Source organism: Mus pahari, chromosome 12, assembly GCF_900095145.1.
Source record: "Mus pahari chromosome 12, PAHARI_EIJ_v1.1, whole genome shotgun sequence".
In the NCBI taxonomy this organism is placed as follows: domain Eukaryota; kingdom Metazoa; phylum Chordata; class Mammalia; order Rodentia; family Muridae; genus Mus; species Mus pahari.
Window position 1 is genome coordinate 80,808,603 of NC_034601.1, and position 21,663 is coordinate 80,830,265.

A 21,663-nucleotide genomic window follows, 5' to 3' on the forward strand; every position below is an offset into this window, starting at 1 on the left:
GAGAAACCCAAGATCAAATTCTGACACATTTGCTCTTCTCTGTGCTACCAAGGTGGCAAGACCATTGCCAATGAGAAGAACTGCTGGAAGCTGGGTCCTCAACTTCTAGGAGAAGGAAAAGCACGGGGACATAGCTAGTCCCCTCCACCCCTTCTGTCGGGGCACTAACCACATTCATAAAGCAAGGGCTTCCAGGACCAACACCCTCATGAAAGTAGACCTTCGACACCATCGTCCTGGGACATTCATCTGAATTCTGGAGGAACACATACATCCTATGGCGATTCTATTACAATGTCAGTTCTCAATCTGTGCATCGCCTGTCCCTCAGGTCAGTGGCTTACACAAAAACACAATTCAGTTTCATGGTCAACCAACTCTAATGCTCAGCCACTGTTTAGTTTGGTCAGCATCCCTCCTTTGCAAGGCTTTCTTCATGGAGGAATCTGCCTGTTGGTGTGCACTCTGGAGGATGTGTCCCACTGATCGGGAACACAGGGTTGTAGTAGGAACAGCCATAGATAAGATCCATAAGACATTATCTTAAAAACTCTCCACAGCTACATATTTTACAAAGGGTTCTTGATCCCTTAACATGGGTGGAATATGCAAGACAGAAGAAATCAGACGGAAACTACTCCAATGTGGGGGGAGGCAGCACCCAACAGTCCTCCCACACTCAGAAATAATAGAGGGGAAAGCAGAATGATAAACTTGTAAGAAAGTAAAACAGCCAAGATCTCAAAGGAGGAAGCACATTCATCTAACAACTCACAGGAAAGGGGTCATGTGGGGACTTCCGGTCATGTGGGGACTTCCACCCTAAGAGAGAGAAAAAATATTGAACGGTGATGTTGAGTACGAGACAACTGCCAGGAGCAAAACCAGAACAAAAGGAGGCTGGCTGCTCAAGGATTATTACAGCCTTTTTATTGTTCCACATTAGACGAATGTTTAACCTCTTCATGACCTTTTCCTTATCTGTTAACAGAATTTTTTAAAAAAAAAAAGTTGTATTCACAGGGCTGGAGAAATGGCTAGGCAGTTAAGAGCATGCGTTGCATTTGCAGAAAACTGGAGTTCAGTTTCCAGCTTCCACATGGGTGGTTCACCACCACCTATAATTCCAGCTCCAGGGGGATCCAATGCCTGTAGCTCTCCTGGGTACCAGCATCCATGTTCACATACACTTAATTACAATAAATGTCCTTAAATCATATTAATTTCAAACTGAGGATAAGTCACGTCATCCCAAGGGTTGAGAGCAACATTCAGCACTGAATTGCTGCAGCCTTTGCTGAATACCAACATCATCAATCATCATTGTCATCATCCTCATCACCATCAATATCATCATCACCCCCATCATTATCATCATGATCATCACCAGAATTGTCCACCATCACCATAATCATCACTGTTGTCGTCATCATCATCACTATCATCACCATCATCATCTGCAGGACTATTTTTGTAGCACACTAACTCTGCGTTCACTCCTTGAGGCTTTTTGACATGCTATGGTTCAAAGATCCCACACTTCATGAGAGAAAGAGCAAAGAAAAAAAAAAAAAAAACGAATCAAGGTTGGAAACATGACAATCACTGGCAACTGGGAACAAAAGCGGGGGGGGGGGGGAATGACCAGTGAAGACACAGACAGACTATATCTCTAAGAAGGGGAGAAACCAGGCCAAACAGACACAGAAAAACACTCTGTCCAATTAGAACAAAATGGAGCTGTTGGCTGGGGAAGAGAACAGATTTGAGGACCATGAGGCCATCCATGGGAATGGTAAAGCTATGAAAGCAGAAGGCGGGCAGAAAGACAGTGCACAGAGAGGGGTGGAATTCGAGATGCCAACTCCCACTGCTCTGGCTTCGCTTCATGTGACTGAGTGCACATATACTTGCCTACCATCTAAATAGCAGCAAGGGCCAACGCCCTCTTCACTGTGGGTCTTAGACTTCTTCTGTTTTCTGCCCCCTCATGTCTCACCCCTTTGCCAATTACCTCCACCCCAAACCCTAGAGCCAAAATGAGTCTGACATGAATTCCTAAGCAAGGTAACATGGAGACCACTAGGGTCAGCACTTCCCCTACAGAGAGATTTCAAAATAAAAGATTCTGTACTTCTGGCAGTCATATTCAGTTCCAATATTGCTGGAACGAGCCAGCCAGTCTGTGAAATATGATAATGACTCCAGTTTCCAGAAGAGAGGACAAATTAAGAAATGAAGAGAGGGCTGGAGAGACAGCTCAGCTGCTAAAGGTTCTACTTTACTAGAACAAGAACCTGAGTTCAACAGGCAATGTTAGGGGTGGTGGCGTGGGCTTGAAATCCCAGCACTGGGAAAGCAGAGGTGGGCAGAGTCCGAGGGATCACTCACCAATACAGCCTGATGGTGAGTTAGAACCAGTAAGAGACCTGTCTCTAAAAATGGTGGGTTATACCTGAGGTACTGTACCCTGGGTTTTCACCTGGCCTCCACATGAATGTGTGCCATACACATATGTGTATAAACACACACAGACACATACATACATACATCCACACACAAACACATATACACATGTCTACACAAACAGATACACACATACAAATATATATACATACATGCACACACATACACACATGTGTACATGAATGAGTGTGCCATACACATATGTGTACTAGCACACACAGACACATGCATACACGTGCATATACACATACATGCATGTGTACACACACACATGTGTACATACACACAGACACCTACATAGAAACACACACAGACACATACACACATGTACATGAATGAGTGTGCCATATACATATGTCTACTAACACACAGACACACACATGTACACACAGACACACATGTGTACACACACAGATACCTATATAGAAATACACAGACACATACACATGCACACATATACATACATATATGTGTACATGAATGAGTGTGACATACACATATGTGTAGTAACACACATAGCACATCTATGCACATGTGTATACACATACACACATGTGTACATGAATGAGTGTGTCATACACATATGTGGACTAACACATACAGACGCATACATGCACATGCACACATATACACATATACATACACACATACACACACACACATACACACACACGGTGGAGGACAAAGAGATTGAGAAAAGAAAAGAAAGAACTCCCTGGACCCTGGACCAGATCATTTCTGAAGTACAGTAACATGGCTGCTGCCTATTTGGTGTTCTCCGTTTCAACATTCTCTTATCTGAGGGACTCTGAGTCAAATCTGTCCCTGGATCCTAAAATGGCCCTAATGCAAGCAAAGAACTCATAAAGCAAAGGTCAGCAGGGGCAGAAAAAGTCAGAACCACGGTGGCAGCACAGTTGATGGCACGGTGTAGAGCACTTTTGGAAAACAAATGAAGTAGAAAGCCATGACTTCTTCAAACTCCTGTGGGAGAAGATGGTGAAGACCCAAGGAAGCTGGGCCAGACTCAGTTTTGGCTCAAGTGGTCGGTGAATACGAATTGTCTCTTCCCAGAACTCAACCTGGTTTTAGGCAGAAGCCCCCATCTTACGAGGGTGGCAGAAGCCCCACCCTCCCCTCCCAGAGCTCTACCAAGGTTCTGCAGTACAATGTTCAGTATTGATTATGGCACTGACAGGATCTCTCCTATACCTGAGGGAAGTCGTAGACTGAGCTGAGGTGGGAAGACCCACCCAAACTGTGGGTAGCTCTGTCCATGGAGTTAAGAAGGGGAAGTAAAAGTGAACTCCAGCTCCGTCACTCTCTGCTTCCTGACTGCAGACACACTGTGAGCATCCTGCTCCTCACACAGTAGCTTCTGTACTATGGTGGACTAAAACCTCAAACCATGAACCAAAATCATCTCTCCCTCCCTCTCTCCCTCCCTCTCTTCCTCTCCTTCTCCCTCCCTCCCTCCCATCCATCCCTCTCTCCTTCCTTCCCTTCCTTTCTCTCCCTTCTTTCCTCCCTCCCTCCCTTCCTTTTCTTCCTGCAGTTTCCTCTGTGAGCTATTTTGTCACAGAAGTGTGAAAAATCACACACACACACACACACACACACACACACACACACGTAAGGCGCTCGCTCACAGAGTTCTGACATACGCTTCATCAGAAGAGCTTAGAACTCTGGACCACAGGAGTCTTCCTGTTTCCACACCTCCAGATCCTCAACTCTTTCTGCCTTTCCCATGCCAGGCCTGAAGTAATTCATGCAAGAGTAAAGGTTTCCATCTCCTCTCTGCAATTTTTCTGGGGAAGCAGACAATGGGTCCCCTTGTCTAGGGTTCATGGAGACTGCTCTCACCAGTATCCCCGAAGAACTCTCCAGGTTGGGCAAAGGAAAAGAAAGCCTTCCTAATGTATTTCCTCCATGCACTGGTCCATGCTTTGGAGTTCTCTTTGTGTTAATCACTTCTCTCACAGCAGTGACACCGTGCCAGGCAGAATTAAGTTGAAGATGAGACGATTTATTGTGGCTCACCATTTCAAAGGACATGAGCCCACCACGCCAAGGAAGATGTGAGAGCAAGACAGGGTGAGCAGAAGCAAGTGGCAGAGATTCCTCACACACTGGAGAACCAGAAAGCACAGGGGCTGCCTACAGCAATCCATTCCAATACATTAGCTGTAAATCCCAAAGGTTCAACAACCTCCCAAGACAGTGTATGTGGGGAGCATCTCACGTTCAATTTGTATCACCTCCCTGATTTGGGACCTCAGAGTCTTTAAAACCAAAGCCAAAAAGGCCTGCCTTCTCCTGGCCCACCACTTACACAACAATCATTGATCTCCCTGGGATCCAAGGTTGGGTAAAGCAAAGAAGGCGGCAAGGGCAGAGAAGCCAGTGGGAGCTCTGTGAATTGATATCTCAGAGGCTTCCTGTCTCTCACCAAGGAGAAGCTGCGTGTACTATAGAAGAAAAATATCTGGTAAAAGTCCTGGCAAAGGCTGAAGAACGTGACTAGAGAATCCACATCCCTACATGTGCATAGAACCAGACATGCTAAGAGCCACCTCACATGAAACCCAGAGAGGCTGTCCGGAGCCAACGCCCACCTCAGAATCAGATTTGGGCCTACGTCAGCTTTAAAAAGAAATGGGGTTCAGAATCCCTGCAGAAGCCTGAGACTGCCTTCATCAAAATATTTGTTGAATTCGGGGTTTCCAAAATCTTATGGAAACTGGGAGGAACTTCACAGGGACAGTCTGGGACCACGGCTGCTCAAAACAGTTCCACAAGAGAGTCCACACAACCCAAGATCTGCTGTGCTCGGACTGTCGGATTGTTCTAGAAAGGGTCATTCCGAGTTTGCCCACTCAATTGTTTCCCTCTTCGTTAGGCAAATTTCATCACTAGTTTTTAAGTTTTGCTATTTACTGAGGCTAATACCTTCCACCAGGAGACATTTATCCCGGAGATTAAAGTTCACGGCATGGTTTTAAAGCTAGTGAACTTGCATGCATTTATTATTTTACTATTTCCACTAAAAAAAAAAAGAGAGAGAGAGAGAGAGAGAGCATTATTTTTGCATTCCTGGAGAAATTCAAAGCCTCCTAAGTGGGGGTCAAGAGGAGGTCAATGCTGCTGGCCGGTGCTATGACCTTCTCGTAGAAGATGACACTTTCCACTTTTCAAATAATAAATGGAACCAAGAGACTTATCCCCAAAAAAAGCAGACATTGAGCCGAGTTCCCTACTTCCGCCAAGTACCCCAACTTCTGCCTAGTTCCCCACTTCCACCTTTTCTTCAGGAGCCCAGCTTCTGGTCCCACTTTATCCACGCACATGTCTCATTCATTACTGTTAGCAGTTCCTTATCAATGGTGTCTGCTTGCTGAGGTCTTCAAGGCACAGCCTTGGCCCCCTTCTCTATGCTGTGTTTACATTTGTCTCCTGGGAACTTTAGTAATCGGCAGCCACACCACCTCCTACTTCAAAATCATGCCACAGAGCAGCAGCTAACTAGTCATGAATCAAGCTTGTTAGGATAAACAAGGTTATGTGTGCTCTCCAGCCTGTCAAGAGAGAGGGGAAAAAATGTTTTTTAATTGGATTGGCAACCAGTCTAATCTGGATCTCTCTGGAACCCTGCATCAAATGTAAATTTCTGAACTGCTCAAGGGCATAATGGGGAAATCGCTCAACTCTCACTTCAAAAGACATAACGAACACTGTGCCTCGGTGTTCTGCAACAGAACAGCCGCGCTTCACAACAGTGAGCTATAAAGTCACTAAATTCTCTGCATTACCTCAGCTCAGAGCAAAACCTGCCTGTGGAAATGCCAAGTGGGATCCCGACCATGAAAGCTTTAAGCCTGAAACTAAAACAAATCTATTTGGTTCCCTTTGGGACATTGTTTCTGCTCTGTTGACAGGTCTGTGGAGGTGTCTTAGTCCACTACCCATGGCTCTAACTGAATGCCTGAGGCCAGGAAATTTATAAAGAAGAGAAGTTTATTTGACTTAGGATTATCAGAGGCTGGGAAGTCCCAGGGCACGGTAGCAGCATCTGCTTGGGCACCTGGTCAGGGATGCTTACCTCATCTTAACATGCCAAAGAGCATCACGTGCCAAGACAGAACAAGAGGGCTTCACAGCATCATCATCTCAAGACCAAAGCCCCATTTCTAAACACCATCTACATGGGAATCTGAGGATGGAGTTTCTAACACATTAACACAGCAACACTTTTCCTTTTCTCCTGATCCAGGGTGGCAGGTAGTCTAGGCTGGCCTCAGTCTTCCTATGAAGCCAAGGCTAGTCATGAACTTCTGATCCTCTTGCCGCCACTGCCCAAGTGCTAGACTTCCCACCACACTAAGCTACAACATATGAACAAACTCAGCGAATACATTCAAACAACAGCAGCAAGTGAGTTATCTACTCCTTCTCCACATCAGATTAGGACCCTGCCTTCATCTGTCTGCGATGCTTCCAGTCTCTTTCCATGCCTGTCCTTTATTTCAATCTAAGCCCAGAAGGAAACTCGTTTTATCTTTCCCTGGTATTTCACACATGAAATGCAAGAAAGGAAGTGACCTTATAAACAAAGCAGACTGCAGATTTAACCAGTCAGGGCCAGGTGTTGACAGAAAGGAACCCTAACCTCTGACACAGCTTGCATAGGTCTAGCCTGGACTATCTCTGTCTTCCATGTTCTGAGGCTACCTGGAAGCCAGTCACACTAAAACAACCATTCAAGAGTTTAGGAAAAAAAAAAAAAAGAGTTTAGAAAAAAAAAGTTAAGCATTGATGAATGAAGGAGACTTTTTTTAAAAAAATTGGATATTTTCATTATTTACATTTCAAATGTTATCTCCTTTCCTGCCCCCCGTAACCCCCCTATCCAATCTCCCCTGCCCCTGCTTCTATGAGGGTGCTCCCTCACCCACTCCTGCCTCCCTACCCTGGCATTCCCCTACACTGAGGCATCAAGCCTTCACAGGACCAAGGGCCACTCCTCCCATGGATGCCCGACAAGGCCATCCTCTGCTACTTATGCAGCTGGAGCCATGGGTCCCTCCATGTGGACTCTTTGGTTGGTAGTTTTGTCCCTGGGAGCTCTGGGGATGTGGTTGGTTGATATTATTGTTCCTCCTATGGGGTTGCAAACCCCTTCAGCTCCTTCAGAGACTCTCTTAACACAGTGCCATATGAGCCATGTGTTACTGATGTTTTAACATCTTCAGGCATGACAGACCCTGGAGGAAAAGTCTTTGTCCCTACCACTCCAAGCAAGGCATGTCCTGGGAAAAACAAAGATCCCACCTGAAACATGCCTTTGCAACACTCCAACCACCTCCCTCAGTGCCCTAGACCTTTATTCTTACGTCCCAAATACCCCAGATCAAAGAACGGGACACCTAAAGCTATCCCTGCATCCCAGACACAGCTATACTTATCTAGAATAGCCCGTCCTCGCTCTGCTGAGCCTGCCTCATCTGCTCTTTCCCAGAGAACCCACCATAAAAGTTCTTGCTTATGTTCCCTCGCTCACCCCATTTCCCAGTCCAACCTATCGCTTTTCTGTGATAGAGTGTGGTGTGGCCCCTATTGGCATCTGAGAGAATCACGAATAATCTTCTCAATGGCAATTATCTACTGATGTATCGGCTTGTCTGTACCTGAATAATAATACTCACTGATGCTTGAAAACTTACATATCTTATATTCACTGAGCCCTAGGATGTTACAAATTAAAGTCAGCCAGGACCCAGCAGGTAACAATAGAGGCCAAGTGGCAGAGAACTGTGCTATAGAGAGATTCTAGGTTGGCAAGAAATGGACAGATTGCCCTTCCCAGAACCTGTGGTCTAGCAAATCCCCAGTGGCCCTGACATCCAAGCAGCCCTGCAGAGTCCCCACTTTTGCAACCAAAAGGACTTGTCCAATAGAATACCGTCTGCTCTGCTGGAGCTATTCCTCTAAGCCTGAAGAACTAGAAAAGGCCGAGAGGAAGTGGCCCAGTCGATGATGCAAGTCTAACTTAACAAACTATACTAGTGTCCCTGCAATACATCCCTTACACAGTCCCATCAGGAGGCAATTTCCAGCAAGAAAGGATTGCTTCGAGGTAGCTTAAGTTCTACAGTGGTGATCACAATGTGATGAGAGCACAGGGCACCAACCTTCAGTCTTCAAAGGTCGCATTAGAGATGTTTGAGGGATGGGAACAAGCTTGGGGGATTCATGCTAAGGTTAGGAGGTGGAGAAGAGGAACAAGACAAGACTTGTTTTTTCTATCTGTGGTTTTCTCCAGGTATTTTTTGGTTCACTGCTATGACAGAAATCTTCCCTGCATACTTAAAATACAGTCTGCTTATTATCAGCTTGAAGGTAAAGTGGGTCTCTTTTTATTCCAACGAGCAGATGAAAATGGAAAAGTGTTAGCTATCCTCAGAATCATATAATCACAATTATCAGTTTGAATTCTGGTTGCAACCACTACAGAATGATTTATCATCCAACACATCTCGAGGTTTTTAATTTTGTGCACTTGAATGTATTTGCATATTCTCCATTTCTTTCCTGATAAAGCACTTCCAGCAAAACTGTGCTCCGGCAGTTAAAAAGTGTATTGTTCTTGCATCTCTCCCAAAGCTGTGGGTAGTTGCTGTCAAGTGCCAAGGATTTTTAGAATTACAAGGTAACCTGGATCTTAGAAAATGGTGCCACAATGCTGACTTCAAAAATGCTGACCCAGTTTTATGTTACTTACAGGCGTGGCCTGTGTGTTATTTAAGAACCATGACTACTACAAGTGAGGCTTTTCCAAACCCACCTCACTCCTGCCTTTGTTAGGACGAGGGAAAGGCTAAGCTTTATTTAAGCGAGTCCTTTTTATGTGGTATCTGCTTTCTTCCATCCATTCTGACAAAGTAGATTCAGAGTCATGATGCAATTAACACACCACACACTAAAAAAAAAAAAAAAAAAAAAGATACCAATAACATCAATAATAATGTAAACACAACCCCCCACCAACCAACCAAACAAACAACCAATCAGTAATATCTTTCAGGGCAGGAGAGGTGACTCTATGGCTAAGAGTACTTGCTGCCCTGACCCAAGTTAGATAGCCTCTAGCCTATAACTGCCTATAACTCCGGCTCCAGGGACTCTAACACCCTCTCTGGCCTCCACATGCATCTGCATACATGTGCATACATGTGCACATACCCGCACAGACACAACTGTAGGTCCTGAAGGTATTTAGAAGAAAGTAACAACTTTATCCAACAAAATTATACATACTTGAGGAAAGGGTGGTCTTTGAACTGAAATTGTGAGGCTGTGATGGTTTGTGTAGAAAATATCAAGTCAAAATCCTGCTTGAACTCTTGCACACACAAATTAATCTATTCCAGTTTTTAATTAAGAAATAAATAGCCCCAGGGTATCTGGAGACCCACTGTGGCTGCAGAAGGAGGTGGGTACCGAGAATAAAGCCAACGGACCCAACTGGGGCCAAGCACAGAGAAGCAATACACAAGCAGAATCTTTGGAGGTTTTGAGCTGGGTTTCTCCCTCCCAAAAGATAGCACAAATCCCCAGGCTGTCAAGTGTTGAATATGAAGGAGACGATAGAGAGAAAAAAGCCTGGCTTAAACAAAAAGGCTTCAGAGATGGAAGCTAAGCTGCTCTTTGTATTATCCTGAAGAAAAAGGATTTCTTCCACTTAACAACAGCCCAAAAATAAGTTATTGTGACTTATATAAGGGGTTTACCATCATCCCAGACCTAGCAACAGAAGCCAGCCATCTCAATACCTGCTGCTGCTGAGGTCTAGTCGGCTCCCTTATCTAACCCAACTATCTAGCAGCCACACATAGGGGATGGAGACTGGCCTTGTTTCAAATGCTAAGCACTTCAGGTAAGGTATTGTTTCGTTGATTTCACAATCCCCATAAAATGTGTGTTCGGAAAACAATAGCTCTTATACAGAGCAGTCAGTGGAAAAAGAAATTAACTCATTTCTAAACCTGAGGGCACAAATAGCTTACCTAGCATGTTCTTGGGCTTCAGGTTAGAGTTAGGGTTAATGTTGTTAGGGTTGGGGTTAGTGTTGGAATTGGGGTTATGATTATAGTTATGGTGAGGGTTGGGGTTAGGGTTAGGGCTCAGGATAGCAATCTATACTTCCTTTCTGCATCTGGATGGTTTCAAGGAATAGCTATGTATGATGGATGTGAGGGTCTGTCAAATGTACACTGGTATTCTAAATGAGACTGGCCCTCTAAGCTCATATATTTGAATACTTAGTCCACAGTTAGTGAAACTGTTTGGGAAGGATTGGAAAGTGTGGCTTTGTTGGAGGAGATGTGTCACAAAAGTCCCCACCAGGCCCAGGGTCTCTCTGCCACCTCCAGATCAGGATGTAAAGCTCTCAGCTACTGCTCCAACGCCACGCCTTTCTTATCTCCTCCATGATGACCATGGACTAGCCCTCTAAAACTGTAATCAAGGTCCCAGTTAAATACTTCCTTTTATAAGAATCACCTTGGTCACAGTGTCTCTTCACAAGCAATAGAACAGCAACTAAGACAAGAAGCCAACTAGGTATCTAGCATGGTTCAAACAAATGGAGAGAAAGCAACCAGGGTCACTAAAACACATGTCGATGATAAAACCAAAAAGGCTATGGTAATGCTGTGGCCTAAAAACAAGAGCAGAAAAACTATAAAACATTCCCTATGTAACCTCAGAACTGCATCAGAAAGTCTACCTTTGCAAATAAAACTTGTCCAAAAAGTATTCCTCAACTTCCCAAATGAAAGATTTTTTTTTTCTTAAATTAAAGAAAACACCTTTAGATCTCCCCGATCTATCATGTTACAGAAGACCCCATCACCTTTCACTTTCTGTCTCCCAACTGACTAAATGGGGTCAGAGGTTCCTGACTCCCTCAGAGATATGGTTGCAGAAACATCTGGAGAAACATGAAGAGATCTTCAAGGTGTGAAACCAGGGGCAGCTGGCATTGCTTTCCAGGTGTCTTCTCAGGATAATTTAAGAGAAAATGATGAGAGAGAGGGAGGAGAGGGGTGTGGAACAGTGAAAGGCCGCCTGTGTTCTGGTTGAGCAAAGCTTACTCCGGAGACCCAGTAGAAAACTCTACAAGGGACAGAACAGTGAGCCACATTCCCAGACACAGGCGTCTGACACCACAGAGCCCCCAGCTCCATAATCCTGTGGCTATCAGTCACATAGGCAATGTTCCAAGCACCTGGCATTCTGGCTAGACTCCACCCACACAGTTACCTGGCAACAGCCAAGTATGCTCCTCCCCACAGTTACCTGGCAACAGCAAGGTAGCCCAGCCCACTATAAAAGGAACTGCTTGGCCCCTCCTTTCTCTCTTAAGCTCTTGCTCTCTTTCTTGTCTCTCACCTCCTCGCTCCCTTTCCTTCCCCTCTCTCCACATGGCCATGGGTGGCTTCTACTTCCCTACTCTTTTCCCTCTCTCCGCCTTCCTACAATAAACACCTTAAAACCATGGACCAAGATCTGCCATGCTAGAATGATGGAATAGGCCTTCCCCTAAAGAGCCCCGTCTAATCTCCCACAGGAAGGCCTCCCAGCATTTCCAGCTACCAGGCCAGACCAAAGAGTGGCGAGCCTTCTCCCCGTGCCCCTTTCTCCCTTCAGCCCAGGGCTGGCTGAGCAGCCCCTGGGGCCCTTACTTTGTTCTCAGCTCTTCTGTGGTGTCCAGCAATGACATCCTGGGATGCCCAAGAGCTAGAACCTGTCATCCCTGGACTCTGTGAGGCCCAGGGACTCTGGACTGCTCCTTCTCTACCCCCGCAGACTGGGGTTCCATGACCTCCCAGAGCTAGACACCAACCCAGGCAGCGTGGAGAACTCGGCAGTTTCCCCGCATCCACCTGCCCATAGCCCAGGATGCAGGTCATCTTTCCCATCCCCTTTATTTCCCCACGAGTGGCACCCAACAGGGGGGCATTGTACTTCACACCTGACTGCTCAAAGTGCCCAAAGTTGCTGCAGAGATGGATTCTATTTTTTTTTTTAACCTAATAGCTTTGTATCAATATATAACAAGTTGGTCAAAACTTCAGGACTTAAACAACTTGTGCACCCATCTCACAGCTCTAAGGGTAACAATCCAGTCAGGACTGCCAGCTCCTCTACCTAGACTCCACAAGACCAAAGTCGGCAGCCAGGCTGAGATTTTATTTGGAACTTCATAAGAATAGCTGAATCCCAAGATCATTCTGGCTGCTGGCAGAATCTAGGGCCCTGTAGATATAAGTCAAAGGTCCCCAGTTTATATCTTGGAGCTTTTCTCCACCCCTGAAGCTAACCTATATCCCTTCTGACCCACAAAACCATTAATTTTTCTTGCTCTTCAAACCTCTATCCCACTCCATGGAGAAAACTCTGCTTGGAAGGACTCAGATGATTGCATCAGGCCCGTCCAGGTCATGGTGAGGCCAGTCATGTCATTTAACATGATGCAATTATCAGAGTGACATTCTGTCATGCTTCCAGCTTCCATGGATTAGAGAAAGATGTTTTCATGCAGGCCACGACAGAAACCTCATCTCTACACATGAAGCAGGGGATAAAAGTTGAGGACAGGAAGGCTGGGAAAACGGAGCGAGTTTCTTTCAGTTTCTCTGTTTAAACTCAGGTAAGTCATCAAAGCCTGTCCACACTCACTCTCATTGATCACTATTTAGGAACAGAAGGAATCCATTGTTTCTTTCTTTATGCTCCCCACACCCGTGCTGGTGTTCTGTAATACTTGGAAAGGTGGGTAACTACAACAAAACAGAGTTCTGCAGACACAACAGGGCAGTTGTCCATTTGAACTCACAGCAGTTGTAGCATCATTGCCCAAGACCTGCATAAGCTCGAGCCAGATAAAATCCCAGCATGCTGTGGGGAATATCGTGAGGTCCCATACCTACCTGAGGCTCTATTGGCAACTGATAGCTACTGAGAGAGGGAACGTCAGTTTGTATTAACTACATGACCCCTGAGATCAACACTCCAGTAAATGGTTACCCCATGCCCAGGCACATACTATGTGCACTAAACAAATCCAGTAGGTTTAAGCTGGGTGGGAGTGCACACCCAAAACTGTGAGAAAATAGTATGAGGGTTAGAGTAGTCACTGTTCAGTAACATATTGGTATAACCAGTTCTCCATTTTTTTCAATACCTTATTTTTGAGAAAATATAGATTATATCACTTTAGGGCTTTTCTTTCCCTGAAGGACTTCTTACCCTGTGAAACTTTAGGCATCTTCCTTGGTTCTATGCATGAATACATTACCTCAGACATGACGCAGAACCCCTGTAACATAGATGTGAACATCAACATTTCCTGAATGCACACCTTGCTCCCTACCAACCTATGACACTGGGAAGCTTGACTGGACTTGATAATCCTTAGGTCTTGGTTAGCTGTGACCTAAGAAAGCTGTGAGTCCCAGTGTGCTTTGATCAAATTCACCCTCCATTCCTCTCCTCCAGTCAGTCCCTCCTCTATCCCTTCCCCAACCCTCCCCTCCCAATATTGTGTGCATTTGATTTCAATTTTGTTAAATAACATTAATTTAATTTTAAGACTTAACAATTCTGTTCCATACTGCATGTGTGCACATGGCTGTAAGACTACACTCTCTTAGATGTTGTCTTCCTGAAGAAAACTGACTTTGCCTGCTCCATCTGCCACCAACTGCCACCAACTGCCAATAGTGCTTCAACTAAAGGCAGAATTTCATGAGCCCCTCCCCCACCCGTGCTGGGATTTGATCTTGTGCAAGTCTTTCTTTTTAAAGATTTATTTATTTTTTATGTATACAGCATTCTGCCTGTATGTATCCCGCAGGGCAGAAGAGAGCGTCAGATCTCATTACAGATGGTTGTGAGCCACCATGTGGGTCCTGGGAATTGAACTCAGGACCTCCAGAACAGCAGACAGTTCTCTTAACCTCTGAGCCATCTCTCTAGCCCTTGTGCAAGCCTTGTGCATACAGTTCTAGCTGCTGTGAGTTGTGTGTGCAGACCAGTGGCTCACTGTCATGGACATTTGCAAGTAAAGATGTGTGGACAGAGAGATACACCCTGAGACACACTGGGACACACTACAGCTTCCATGACGAGATATTCTCTAGATTTTGTTTTGTTCATGTTTTTCCCTCTGGATAGGGGAGGTTTCAAGGGCAGAGGGCGGATAAAAAAGAATGGGGAGAGGAGTGGGACTGGGGTGCATGGTGTGAAACTCACAAAGATCCATAAAAAGTTAAAATAAATAAATAAATAAATAAATAAATAAATAAATAAACACCTCTTTATCTTAAGATCAAAAATTAAAGTATACTATATATTTAATACTTGGAGCATATAAGTCAATACAGGTAGGCAGAGATGTGAACTTCTCTGAGCCACGGAATGTCCACAGGGCAGTTTTTACCATTTTAGAACTGCAAGAAAGTATGTCAATCTAGATAAAAACTCTATGCTTATTAAGGAAAATTCACCCTTGGTTTTTCCCACTTCTCTCACCCCTTTGGAAGAAACAGGGGTTCCTCTGCTATGTAACCAAGCTATGTAGGGGTTCCAGCTGTGACTGTGGGAGAGAACTGGCCACCAGTTCCCCCTTCTTTGGGCCCACGGGGATGTGGGTAGGATCAAGGACTTACTTCACCCATGGAAACAAGTGGGGAACAGTGAAGCCCTTAGTCTCTTACACAGCAGCACCTCCTGCCTTCTCTCCCACTAAAACTGGGGAGCTAGAGAGCATGGGGGGCCGTGAGCCTGTGGCAGCTCAAATCCCCGAGCGACTGCGGTAAAACCCCAAAAGGAGCTGAATCATTAAGACTGAGACAAAACAAGAAATCGTTAGGGATGAAGCCGCTGAGAAAACTGTGTTTGGAAATGCAGTGTGTTCCAGCTGAACTGCCACAGCAGAGACATTTTTCCAAATCATACTTACAAGGATCCCTTGATCTGAATTCAGCTCAGATTCGGTTATTTCAAATCTCACACGATAGGAGAAGCAGGCCACAGCAAAAGTAGGTAATAAAGCATAGATTTGGGGTTTTATGTTCTCTACATATACGCTCCTTCCACACACAGCTCTAGGTAGCAAAAGGTTAATGAGAAATTACAGACTTCAAGAAACACTGAAAAATTACTCCTAAGAAATATTCTAAAATGTAGTTAGTATAACCACATTAAAGGAGTGCTTAATCTGGGTTCCAGCACAGACTGATATTTCTAAAGCCTCCGTTCTAAAATCTTGAGTGGGGTTTGCAAGTGGAACCAGGCAGCAGAGCACTTGTCTGGCATCACAAGGCCCCAGATTCAGAAGAAAAAGTAAAAACTTTTTTAAAAAGAAATTTCAAAAGCGGTATCTCGGGAGATGGCATGCGGTGTCGTCTTGTCTGAGGTCATCCAAATGGCTGTCAGAGCTTCTTTTTCAAGCTTGGCATGAGGTTGGCATTCTATTTAGATGGTGAGTTAAAAATGGAAGTACAGTTCCCCCCCCCCCAAGCCTTGAACATTTAATCTGTTCTATGCAGATAAATCTCAGCAAGCACTGGGGGAAAGTTGGATTTAGTGAGAGGTTCAGGTGTGGCAAATTATTTCTGTCAAACAGAAGATTCTAGTTGCCAGGGTGGCCACAAGAGCAGCCGCCTGGCCAAGATATGTGCTGATCTCTCTGTTCAGTCCCCATTGAGTCCCCCATTTCCAAGCCACTGCTTTCCCACATACGTCTCTTAGACACATCTGTAAGCACGAGAAAATATTTGCCATCAACATTCATTTTGGTGACTCTCTGGTCATCTGGCCTAAACACATCTCAGTTCTAACGGCTTCTATGACCATCATTTACACTAGGACTGGAAAGATGTGGCTAGGTCAGCAAAGAGCCTGCTGCACAAGCGTAAGGTCCTGAGTTCAGATCCCCAAGCACCCCTGTAAAAGCTGGACTCAGGAGTAAGAATAGATAGATGGGCAACCCTGGAACTAACTGCCCTGCCAGCCCACTCAAAACCTGAGTTCCAGGTTCAGTAAGAGACTGTCTCAAAAAGAAAGGTGGAGACCCCTGACATCAATGTCTGGCAACAAACTATTGAGTCTCAATTAAGACTCCTTTCTAGGGTGTGTCAAGTTGACAGCTAAGCTAACTAGAACAGTGGCATATCACCTTGGAACATTCTCTAGGTAGAAACAGGAAACTTGCTGGCACTTTGGAAACTCCCTTAAGGCTCTTTTCTGGCACTGCCTTCCAAACTGAACCACTTTCCTGACTTAAATCCTAACTACAACTTATCTTAGGTATGTCTTTTTTTTCTTCTAGCTTAGGAACTTAAATAAACAGGTGTGTGGCAAATTTATTCTACTTTGCAGAGGTCTCTTCACTCAACCTCGTGACTGTGAGGTTTGTTCAGGTTGCTGCACACACACGGCTCTAATTGTCATCTCAGTGTAGTTTTGTGGTAAGAATATATAGTTTTTCCATTCTATTATCCACAGGCAATGAATTTTTTATAATAGTGTCCAAGTCTGTATGTATTATACATGATGCGAATGTTTTCCCACTCAATAGCTTGCCCTGAGAGTAAATAAATTTAGCATCTTGCTTTACAAATAACAAGACGGTGTATGCGAGCCCACAGGGAAAGTATATAGAAGGTGACTATGGGGGTTCTGATGAGGTATTTAGTCAGCTCCTGGAATGACAATCATACATAGAGCTGGAGCCGATGAACCAACAAGGCAGAGATGCTAGATAGGTAGAAGAGAGAGAGAGAGAGAGAGAGAGAGAGAGAGAGAGAGAGAGAGAGAGAAACATGGATGTGAAAATATTAACAACCATCATGATTCCAAAATTCATTTCAGGCATTTCAGGTGACTATTGATGACAACTGGTAACTGGTATTACATTCTAAAACCCACGAGCAAGCTTCCGATGAAGAGTTGATCCGTGTCTTATGTTATAAAGTGAGCAAGTTTCCTAACCCACAGCTCTCTGACAGCTTACATGTGTCTGGCACTAGCATGCACACTGGATGCAGGGTGAACATGCAGGCAGACTTGGCAGCTTGGGTCTAAGTTGGAAAAATCAGTGCAAATGGAACCGAGTGAAATAAGCCAGTGGCAGGGAAACTCACATGATGGATCTGAAAATAGAACCAAGGAGCAAAATGATGGCTAGGAAAAGCCGGGTGGGAAGAGAAGTGGAGAACTGCTAATGGATCAAAAGTTTGGGTTAAACAGAAGAATAAGGCCTAAAGATCAGCCAAACGACATTCACCTACGGTCAACAATGAGTACACTTACAAATCATTGCCTGATGAGGCTGGGCTGTAACTCAGTTGGTAAAGTGATCTCCTGGCATGCACAGTAGCCCAGCTTCAACTGCCAGCATCCTACACACAGGCATGGTGGCACACACCTGTAACCCCAGCATTCAAGGGGTGAAGCATTAGAATCGATAGTTCAAGGCCACCCTCAGCTACACAGTGAGTTCTTAACCATATTAGACAACATGGGTTCTGGTCATTCTCTTGAATGCTTTTAAGTTCTCTTACCACAGTCAGTAAAGTTTTGAAATTAATTTATTGAAACATGAAAGTTTGTACTATGTTGTTAAAATGAAAGGACAGAAAGATTAGTAACTTGAAAAGTAAGAGTCTGGGTTATGAGAAGGGTTTCCCTTCCTTTTGTCTCTGACTTCTGAAGTTTCCTTGTAGAACTGAGTCTTGACCTTGAAGAGGATCCATCAGACAGCCATCTGCTGATAGATGTGGCTTATTGAGAATTCAGCAGAGCGGTTGACATGTGACGACGATTCGATGGTGCAAGGAATAATTTCACCCATCAGTAGAAGCTGGAGAAGCCGTACCTCCCAAAAGATGAGGGGTGGTAGTAACCATATCTGTAGTTGCCAGAGCCAGAACCAGAACTAGAACCTCCAAAGCCATAGCCATTGCCCAGTCTATGGGAGCTGCTACCGACACAGCCAGAGCCAGAGCCCAAACCACTGAAGCCTCTATGGTTGTAGCCAAAACCACTGACACCTCCGTGGCCATAGCCCAGGCCTCCATAGTAGCTGCTTTGGAAGCTCATGATGTCGGGAACTGTAAACTGGGTAAGTTTCTTGTATGTGACTGTTACCGACCTCGCCCAGGTTTTATACTCTCACTGATGGGTGGGGCAAACCACACAGGATTACATCATTTGTGGAGATGGAATTGCATAAGAAAAAAAAAATCTCATCTACCTTACTATGTTAAACTTAAGGGCAAATTCTTTCACTAATTAAAGATATTTTCGTTTGGTTTGTGTGAAGTTTGGCTTCCAGTGGTGGTGATGCTGCCTTCAAAGGCCTCTCCTTTGGTCCTCCTGTTTAAAGCTCTATAAGCAGACATTAAAGCGTCAATCATATCCAATTTCATCGGTTGGAATAGTTTGTTCATTACAGCCCTTTCCCAGAACCTCAGATATATCTTCTGCAATGTATTCATCACAAAGTTACTTAATGATAGCCTAGTGCATCTTGCCTAACACGCTGGAGGTAGAAAGATCACTGTAAATAGGAACTGCTCATCCCAATGCCATGACAACACCTCCTTTATCTCTCCTCATTATAATTAATAGAAGATATCAACATTACTAGTGAATAGGACTCACTCATGCATGCATACCTGTCCATCATATCCATTCACCTACCCACCACTCCTTCCCTCTTCCTTTCTGATCCTACCTTGGTTTAATTTCTATTACTGTGATAAAACAACCTGGAGAAGAAAAGGTGGTTATTTTATTTTACACTCCTGGTAGCATTCCATCAGTGAAGGAATTTAGGGCAGGAATGAAATAGAAGCCATGGAAGAATGCTACTTACTAGCTTATTCCACGTGGCTTGCATAGCCTGCTTCCTTCTACAACTTAGAACACCTGCCTAGAGGTGACACCACCCCAGTAGGCTGGGCCCATGCACATCAATTGTTAATCAAGAAAATGTCCCCACAAGCTTGCCTACAGGTTAATCCGGTAAGGGCTCTTTCTCAATTGAGTTGCCCTCTTCTCAGACAGCTCTAACTTATGTCAAGTAGACAACAAACACTTTTCTCCTGGTCTCTAGTAACCTCTCTTCTGCTTTCAATTCATTTATGCTTTTTTTTAAAGATTTATTTATTTATTATATGTAAGTACACTGTAGCTGTCTTCAGACACACCAAAAGAGGGCATTAGATCTCATTACAGATGGTTGTGAGCCACTATGTGGTTGCTGGGATTTGAACTCAGGACTTCCAGAAGACCAGTTAGTGCTCTTAACCTCAGAGCCATCTCTCCAGCCCTCATTTATGCTTTTAAAGAGAAAAACTTAGCACTTGCCCTACCAGATCCGGTTTATTTCGCTTAACATGACGCCCTACAGTTCCATCCATTTTCCCACATACAACAGGATTTCATTCATCTCTATGGACAGACAATAAGCCGTTATAATGGACCAGGAAGATAACTCAGCCACTAAGATGCTTGCCTCAGAAGCTGGAGCACCTGAGTTTGATCCCCAAAACCCACGCAAAGCCAGTCTGGTGTGGTGGCCCATGCTTATCATTCCAATGCTGAGGAGAAAGGAGAAGCAAGAGGATCTCTGGAGTTCACTGGCCAGCCAGATTATCCATTGACAAGTTTCAGGCCAGTGAGAGACCCTATTTCCAAAGGAGGTAGATACATATGCATACATATACACATAAAAAGCAATAATCCATTGTGTACATGCATCATATCTTCATCTATTCATTGATTGATGGGCACCTCGGTGATTCTGTATCTTAGCTTTATGAATAATGCCATAGCATACATGTGGATACTCACACCTCTATCATATTACAACTTCATTTCCTTTATATATGTGCCCAGATATCACACAGTCAGTCTTACTTTCAGTGTGTGAGTCTGTGGTGCTGTGTGTCTATATAGAGCCTGTACATTTTTTCCCACTCCATAGTGGCTATAAAGTATGTAAGTGGTTTTTTTTTTTTTTTTTAGATTTTATTTGTATTTTATTTATATGGATCTTCACAGTGTCGTTGAAGGATGGATGCCAGAGAAACCTTCAGGTTCCCTGGGACTGGAGTTACAGGATAGTTGTTAGATGTCTTGTGGGTACTGGGAACGGAACCCAGGTCCCCCGGAAGAGCAACCAGTGCTCTTAACTGTTGAGTCATCTTGCCAGACTCTCAGGTGTTCTTGTGCGTGTCCATCTGTAACAGAGTTTTGGTTTTAGTTTTTGTTGTTGTTTGATAATAATTAATAGAAAAGTAAGATGAAGTCATACAGTTTGATTTCTATTTCCCTGGTAACTAATATTTAATATTTTATTGACAGTATTTCGTTGTCATGTTTTTTGAGAAGTTGTCTATAGCATCTGTCTTTTTTTAGTTGAATTATTTGGGTTTTTAGCAAGCTGAGTTCTTTATTGGATTATATGGATTCTGGATATTATTGGATCTTTATTGGATTTATATGGATTCTGGATATTCACCTCTGTCAAATGACTAGATGGAAGATACTTCTGTATAAATCAAAAATCTCACAAGACACAATTGATGGTATACTTGGACCATTTTCAAATTTCTGGCAGAATCTTGTTTCTTTATATTCTTAATGCCTTTTACTCTATACTGTTTATAAAATATATCTTACTTATCAGATTTTTCCACTATTTTATATTCATATAAGGATATGGAAGAGATGAGGGAATGAGAGAAAGCGTTAACCAAAGTTAAGGAGTATTAAAAAGCCATGTGGCAGCATCCTGTCTTACAACTCAATTACAAAAACAAAATACTGTCTGAAAGCAGTTACCCTCTATGGCTAGATAATAAAAAAAAAGTGGGGGAGGAATACTACTGGGGAATTTTAAGAAACAAAAATGCTTATATAATTTTCTTTTTGAAAATTGAAGCTGCCTTAGTCTGTCTTATGTTTCAAAACAAAATATGAGACATGGTGGCTTCTAATGAATGGGACCTTTCCTTTGACTCATGGTTCTAAGGTCGGGATGCCAGAGTGTATGATGCAACATTGTGGCTTCTGATGAGGGCCTCCTCTGACTCCAAATTGTGGCAGAAATCAGAAGAA